At 43.5% G+C, this 8493-nt stretch overlaps 1 long non-coding RNA gene across 1 annotated transcript in view; it reads left to right on the top strand.

Annotated features, from left to right (window-relative positions):
• Positions 1–4583: 4583 nt before the first annotated feature.
• The window catches only part of LOC308573913, an 83023-nt gene continuing 79113 nt past the window's right edge, over positions 4584–8493 (top strand). The window contains exon 1 of the long non-coding RNA XR_014002224.1: positions 4584–6404. This is a non-coding gene — a long non-coding RNA (uncharacterized lncRNA). The remainder of the gene's footprint in view (positions 6405–8493) is intronic.

Raw genomic sequence — 8493 nt, 5'->3', positions numbered from 1 at the left:
GCAAGTTCACGGATCGAGCCAACGTTAAGCACATCTGAATGGCGAAAGTTAAGCACACCTCTCTCGTAAAGCGATGGGACAAACTTTGGCCTGGTAATCCCAAGACCACTAATAAAAATAATAAAGCGCTCGAATCCATGCTGCACAGTAATGAAAATACGATAGAACCTGCCTGGAGGTTTAGAAACTATAAGGGCAAGATCTGGGTGCGGGAGGCACATGGTTTTAAAACAAATTCATGTTATTTTAATAATCGTGATTTCACTTTTATAGCTGAGTAAAAATACGCATCACAGGTGCTTGTATTTTAAAAATTCTTTGGAGATCTAATTTCGCTCCTGATGGGTCCATATGCTTATTCCTGAATCGTACCTTCTTCTTCCTCCACCCATATTATTCTTCGCAGCATTTCTGGGGCTGGGGGGGGGGCAAGGATTTCTCCAGGATCCTGATCCTTGACCATTTGCGTCACTCACTTTGGAAGCATCGCTGGGGCTGACAATCTCAGAGACGTGAAGCTAACCAAACGCACCTCGTCCTTGAGCGGAAAGTAAACCAAAGGGCAGTGCTTTTCCGCAGATGACTGGGAAAGGTCTAAAAAGGAGGTTTTTGTTAACTGGGGCGGCAAATTTGGTTCGTCCCCTGTAGAAAAGGATGAATGAAACAAATTCAAACTGAAGATTTGGAGGAGGAGGTCGGAAAGGGCTGTTACTTTCATATACTGTATTGCATTGGCGGTTTCCCATAGGCTATTTGGCTGCCTACCATATTCGTTCTTCTAGAACCTTTTGCCAGTTTTCTAGGTATAACTTAAGTATGAATACGCAAAGTTTGGACTATTATATTCGCTCTGTGGTAAGGAATGGGGAATCTGTCCCCTTCTGATGACTTAAGCACTGATCAGACGATTTGTCCATCTGGGATAGGATTATGATCCGTATTAGGAATTATGGAGATACCAATATTATTTTTCTTCATAAGACTGGACTCTGTGGTTTTGCACATACCGCAATCCTTACTGCGTTTTGGGTGCATTCCGCAGTCCTCTGGAGCTCGGCCAGGCAATTTTCCTCGACGTGAGAGGCGTTGGATCGCGCGCATTGTTTTACACCAGCCGTCCAAAAACGAATGAGAATCCATACTCCCACAAACGCCACCTCCACATATTCCAAATAAAGATATTTGCACCACAAGCCTGAGTGTGTCTACTCAGAAGTAAGTCGCACTGCGTTCAATTCGACTCATTTCTGAGTACAGGAGCGAGTAAAGGACTGCAGCCTCTCAATGCGATCCTAGCCCTTTGATCTCAATAGCTTATATTTCCCAAATCTCTTTGTATAGGTTCTCACTTTTTGTATCCTTGTATTTGCAATATACGAGGCATTGGGTTGTCGTCATTGCTACTCCTACTTAGCGCAGACCCATTAAAATGACCGAACATGACTAACATAGATCCATTAATTTCACTTGGTCTACTCTGAGCAGGACTGGGTTGACTACAACTCCAGAGCCAGACATATGTCGCAATCCTCTACATATTTACTCAGAAGTAAGTGGGACTTACTCCTACGTGTCTACGATTGCAGCCTTAAACATTTTTCGATCTCCTTAATTCCAACTGTATAGATTATTTTTTAAGGAAGTACTTAACGTTATAGATTATGTTGCTAACAAACTTTTTTTTAAATGGAAATTGGAGCACCTTTCCTAATAGGAAACTAAATTATATATATTTCTTGAAGTTCAGAAAAAGTCGAATTTACATAATAAAGAAGAATTTGAGACGATATTTCCCACTCCCTAATAATAATAATAATAATAATAATAATAATAATAATTTATACCCCGCCCTTCCCAGTTTAACATAACACTGTGACTTAAGATCACCCGGTGAAACCGACTGGCGGTGTACTCAGGACAGACAAAGCTAGTAGTTTTTCCACACAACACATTAATTTAGCCTATGGAATTCCCTGCCACCAGAAGTTGGCCAGTGGCTTCGATGTTTTGAAAGTTCACACGGAATAGCTCTATTGGTGGCTGCTGGCGATGTGAGAACGAGATGGAAGAAAGCAGAAAAAATACAGAAGCAGAAAAACTTTTGAGTAACAGACGCAGGGGACAAACAATGGGCGAGGGCAGTGATTTATTTGTTTATTTGCCATACTTATACTTCCACCTTTCCTCCAAAGAGCTCAAGGCTTTCAGCCTTTCACACAAGGCATCCATCGCTCAACCTAATCAGCCTCTCATCTCAATCTACATCAATCGCAAGGTTGTTGTGAGAATAAAATGGGAACGATGTGTTTCTGTGTATTTACTGTGACAGCCATGGACGCTGTCTCTAACTCCTTGGAGGAAATACAGGCAGAATTAATCCATATTTTTAAGTGGGTTTCTCTGTTGCTTTCCGTGCCTTTGTGTGCGTGCTTGCCGATTTCTTTGTAAATTATGATCTTTTAAAAATGGTTTTTAGTTGTATATGCTGTGTCTATGCCATCCAGAGACACTGTTGTGTTGGTTTTGTTTTCCCCTCCCTTTTTAAAGGGCGAAATATGAGGATTGATTTAGCCCCTGGGCGGCTATCCTGTGACTCTCCATATGTCGATGTACTCCAGCTCCCATCATCCCTGCTCGCTGGCCACTGCAAGCTGGGGCTGATGGGAATTGGAGTCCCAGAGCAGCTAGAGGACCGCAGGCTCTCCCCTGATTTCATTGCAAAAGCTGATAAAAACTTAGGGAGAGCGGGATTCGCTTCTGCCTCCTGTCTAGACAGGACATTCAGGAATCTAGGAAGCTGCCATATTGTACCGAGTCAGACTCTTGAGGGGTTTTAGGCAGGCCTACCAGGAGATGCTGAGGATTGAACCTGGAACCTTCTGCATGCCAAGCAGGTGTTCTGTCACAGAGACACGACCATTCCCCAGTTAGGACCTCCGAAACTTAGCAACAAAACAAGCTGCCTTATATTCTAGCTTCATAATGTCTACACTGACTGGCAGCATCTCCCCCAGGGTTCCAGGGCAGAAGTCTCTCCCGGTCCCAGCCCTACCTGGGAACTCCGGGGATTGGACTTGGGACCTTCATTTCACTTTTAGTTTGTATACCGCCTTTCTATGTTACTATACCTAAGGCGGTTTGCAACAAAATATATAACCGAGGTCACACACCTTCTGCCTGCCCAGCAGATCTTCTGCCACTGAGCTACGGCCCTTCCTAGGCTGAAAAGGACCTGCCTCCTGCATGGGCCAAGGGGTGGCAGGGAGGGGAAGCTGCCCCCATAAATCAATAAAATACATAGCAAACTGAGGTTCTGCTTCCCAGCAAAAGGCCTGCCCCCCCAAAAAAATCCTGGCTACGCCCATGGCCTCCTGTCGCTGTCGCTAGGTTTCTCAAAGAGAGGGACAGTTCTGATTTGAAGGAGAGACTGTGACCTGACCCCCTTCGAAGACAAATAGCACCCGTGGGCAAAGAGGTTGATTTGCAACGTGTGCGCCAAAACCTCTTTTCCGGGCAAACGCAACTCAACAAGTTGTTCAGACCCAGGGCTGTCATCTAGCTCTCGTTGCCTTTAAAGGCGTCGGACCTAGATCCAGGCTGTAAAACTAAAGCCACTTACCTGGGAGTAAGCCCCGTTGAATTCAACAGGGCTTACGTCGGAGTAGACGTGGTTGGAAATGCCTCGTCGGTCGCGCTTGGAGTAGAGCCATGGGAATCAAGTGACTCGCCAATAACGTGTCCCATCGATTTCCGTGGGTCTGTTTCTAAAAGTATGATCTAGACTAGGGCTCCGACCCCCGATCTTTTAAAACCCGGCACCTCTCTTGAAAAGGGGGGACGGGACAGGAAACACCATCTGACGCCCCCCCTTTAATTCAAGCATATAGCCCACCTTTCTATCCTGTAGGGATTTAGGAATGAAAATATCAAAGAAGCACAACGTCGATCCTAGTGTAAGAGCAACGCTGCCCAAAAGCAAATACAAATATGAATACTAGGAAAGCACACATATATAATCCGGACCCAGATTATTCAACCTAAACCTTGTAGGATGATTCTCTTGCATCAGAACCATCAAATCAAAGTATCCGAAACTCCCGTCAGATTTGGCTCTCTTTCAGTCTTTGATAGGTTTCTGATCACTAATTGATTGACTCCAGGTCTATAAGCGGTGACACGGCAGGGAAACTGGCCAAGGGACCAGGGTTGAGGAGCCTCACCTTTTCAGACCGCACTTTTTTTTAATAGAAAAAGAGACATTTGAAAATACTAGGTGGGGTCCGAGTGGGCTCTCTCATTATATACTATAATATGTTAATAACACACACACATTATTATAAAAGCTAGTTTCACTCAGAAGCCTTTAAACAAAATTTACTTCTAAAAAGAGACAGCGATCTATCGATATGATTCTTCGCTCTTTAAAATCTTATTTGCCTCGCAGACATTTTTTTTTTTTTTTAGTGGAGACTTTTAAAAGCAACCGGACACAGTTCAACCACATTTTGAACCACTATATATCACGTGCGTGTGCATCTATACCTGAGACAGAGGGAGCTAAACACGCGGTTAATTTCCTCAGTGCCAGTGGGATTTAGAGTGGACTTACTTTTGGCTAGCTCGTTCTCTAAAGTAATGCGTATAATGTACATATTCTAATACAGAAGCGAAACCGAAACGGGCAGAGCGGGGGAATCAAGGGAGGAAAAGAAACCTTTCGCTTTTACAAAGAAAAGGGAATGATTTGTGTGTGAGCAATACAACCCAATCCCATCCTAATTTACCACTACCAAACAACCCCTATAGATATGGTTTAGGTAGCCTCGGTTCCTGATTAAAATATGTCCGTAAATTTATTTATTTTTCAGGGTATGATAGGAATAAAGTAAAACTGAAAGGGGGGGGGGGAATCTCACGAAAAGTGAGTATGGTGTCTGTACGTTTTGCCCCACATCTGAGGTTCTATGTTTTTGGTATTTTTAAAGAAATGAAGGCTGGGAATCTGGGAATTGTGGCTCATTGGAAGCCCCTTTCATTCTCAGTCATTTTCGTCCTGGTTTTACGGAGCAAAGAGTTCATCCGTTTTCTCTACCCATTCATAAGAAACAAACAAAAAATGTCTTAAAGAACTAGCTGGGAGGGCGGGAGGGAGTCAGGATCCCATCCTGCAGAATTCTGGTGTCCACCCGACGAAACTTCCAGAGGAGTAGAAAGAGAGAGAAAAGAGAGTGAGAAAACGTTTTCTGCCTCGGGCAGGCCGAGCAGAGCTGAAGGAAAACGCACCTCGCTTCTCCTCCTCACGGCATCTAAATTATCTCCATCTCAGAGGATCCTATCCGAGGCATCTACGTTCCAAGGGAGAGGAAGTGGACACTTCATCCCAGCTTGGAGTTCGCGCGAGATGCGCCTCGTGAATTTCTTACCTGCAACAGGTAACCTGCCTTCCCAGGTGTCATTGTTTCTAGGACGCTTTCAGCGTGGAGAGCAGAGGACTGGTTTTGATTTTCTTTTTGACTTGCGCTTCGCTGTTCCCTTACTTGACAAGAGGAGAGAAGTGCGAAAGCTCTATACATTGCCCTCGCTAAGTGGTGTTGCCAACTGCTTCTAGGTTTAAGAATATAGATATTGCCTTGTTGGATCAAAATCCTCTGAGAGCTCACATGAAGGGCCAGAATAATAGACTGGCATTCCTATGTTGTTTGTCCTCAGCACCTGGTATTCACTGGTATACTGCCTCCGAAACTGGATGCTCCATTAGTCATCATGACTCGTTCTGACTTGTGCTTAGAAGGAGAGAGGAGGGAGGAAGACACAAAATGGAATTGTTAACCAGCTACAGTATTTGGCTTCCCGGAAGCAGATAGCAGGTTTTCTGAATCATCTCAGGGCCAGCGCGCCCTGTTATGTAGCAGAAGACCTGAGTTCAAATTCTAATTCAGTTCTGCCTGGACTGGGTTGAAGTGATGGTCTAGTGTGATTTATATACTTAATTTAGTTTTTAGAAACCTTGACACCCACTTTCCTGAAGCTCAAGGCGGTTTGTAAACACAACAACGTCGCAATAAAGTAACTCCTCCTTGGTCTCAGCTTTCGCATCTGTAAAATGGCTATAAGACACTTCCTGTTTAGCGACTGGAATGGGAGATGTCAGTGTTCAAGCTTGCTCTGCTACAGTGTATAACTTTCCTCCAGAAAAGGGGTGTGAGGCAATCCACCTCTCCCACTAAAATTTTTTGACAGAGCATTCTAATAAAACCTCTATGAAGACAAACTGCTGCCTCCTGTCTTGTGAGATGCAACGGTCTTGATCCCGCAGGCAATTTTAACCTGGAGATTGATGCAGAGTTAAGCCAACATAAATGGGCGAGAACTTCAGAGCGGGCGCCAGACAGGACTTTCCAAAAGTGAGTGAAAATGAAATCACTAATCTAAATAGGTGGTTGTAATTTTCAGCCACACATTTTCAACGGGTGTGGTTGTAAGATGTACCTGGTACCTTCCTCTTACACTGGATTCACTCTCTGTACACTTCATGGAGGGGTAGTGTGGTAGAGTGGCTAGAGTGTTAAACTAGCGCCAAAAAGATCTGGCTGACCACGAATACCGTGGCCAGTCACACTCTCTCAGCCTCAACTACCTCATAGGGTTGTTGTGAGGATATAATGGGGAGTGGGGAATAGGGACGGGACGCGTGCGCCGCCTTGAGCTCCTTAGAGGATAGGCGGGGTGTAGTAATATAAAAATAAAATATTATTTGCACTACCAAGAGCGGCGGAGGAGTTTAGGCGAACGATCAGCCTTCTAGTATTCTTTGACTGCCTTGATGGTGTGAACAGAAGGGTAGTTAAAGTGATAATTAATGTGCTGATCATTTGAATGTCCCATTATTATTATTGTTGGGGAACGCACCGGGCTACACCTCGCCTTGCAAAACGCGTCGTCTCCTGGCTGGAGAATCTTTCTGCGAACTGCCCACAAAGCTAAAAGCGAATTAAGACCCCTCGGTGCGGACACAAGGTATTGTTTCCGGAAGCAGGGGTGACGGGAATGGAGGATTCCGGTTCCCCTACCACGCCACCCCTACTTCCACATCTCGAATAGCAAATTCCGCTGCAAGCCAAGGGCGGAAGTTGAAGCCGCAGATGGAATGCGTTTTAGGGCTGGTTACCTGTCCAAGGTGCTGAATCGGGATTCCGGCTGATGGACGTGAACAAAGTTTAAATGGTGCATGCTGACAACTTTGAGCCTAGGGAAGCAGCCGCGGGACAGCACTTTGTGCAGCTCTGTCCAAGTGGATTCCCTAGGCAAGGAAAGTGTGTATCACAATCTTTTAACACGTCACATGACTCCTTGTTGTTTGATCCAGTATTTTGTTGTTGTGGGTAACGATTTTTATTCCTTCAGCTTTACAGTGTTTTAACCCAAGCTGTAACATGGTGAAGCTGGTTAGAATGTAGCCACTGCAATGTTTAATAAATGTTTTCAGCAAAATTAGGAGGATTTGTGTATTAAATGTGAACTTCCTTCAATGTGTTAAAAAGGCAGCTTGGCAATATCCAAAATTTTGTGTGAATTTAGTCAATGATTAGCCAATCAAAGCTCCAATCCTGTACCAAATTACCTGGGAGTAAGCCCCACTGAAATCACACAAAAACTCTATTTCCCCCTCCTCTCACAAGTACTCCATATATCATACACAGAGACAGACAAATAGAAATGGAACATCTTATTTCATATAAACCTGCCTGAAATCTAGGATCTTCTTCAAAGCTTTACTTTCAGAGATTAGATAGCTGATGATTGAGGAGAAAGTGTCTTCAGTGGCAAGGCCTTATTTAGTTAGGTTCAACAGTAGTACCATTCTGGTTAAGTTTTTAATTTGGTTAACTTTTTAATTCTCACAGACTTTTAGTGTTTGATGGTGAAGCTTGCTTTCATTGGTTGATGCTGACAAATTTATCCTGGTTTTAGATGGTTTCCCCGTTGGTTCTGTTGTTTTAAATTACATCTTCCTGGGGTTTTTTAAAAAAATGCTTTTATGATTTTTAAAAAAGCAAACTGTTTTGAATATTTTGAACACTGAATTCTGAAACAGAATCCCCACACCAACACACACAACTATAGTTCTTTTATAAGAATAGTCTTCCTTCCTCTCAATACCTGCTTTGTTGCCTAGGTTTTGTTCTGGATACTTGATTTGCCAGAGTCTTAACATTTTTATTAATGTTAACAACAGGACATGAGAAGGCAATATAGGATTCTGGGCTCATCTCAGCAAGCAAATATTCCCCAGATTATTTTAAAATAAATGCATGTTTTTAATTGGCTGCTGTTCTACCATTTCATTAATTGCTTTAACTGCTGTGGATTTATAATGATTATTATGGCAGTGTATTTGTATTGATTTTACTCTTAGTAGCTACCTAAGGCGTGCTCTCATGAAAAGCACAGTTATAACTTGGGACAGCTAGATTCAAACTCAAGTTTCATTCT

The sequence above is a fragment of the Podarcis bocagei genome, assembly GCF_964188305.1.
Source record: "Podarcis bocagei genome assembly, chromosome: 14".
Taxonomy (NCBI): domain Eukaryota; kingdom Metazoa; phylum Chordata; class Lepidosauria; order Squamata; family Lacertidae; genus Podarcis; species Podarcis bocagei.
Note: the sequence above shows the minus strand (reverse complement) of the source record. Positions and strands in the feature narration are given on the sequence as shown.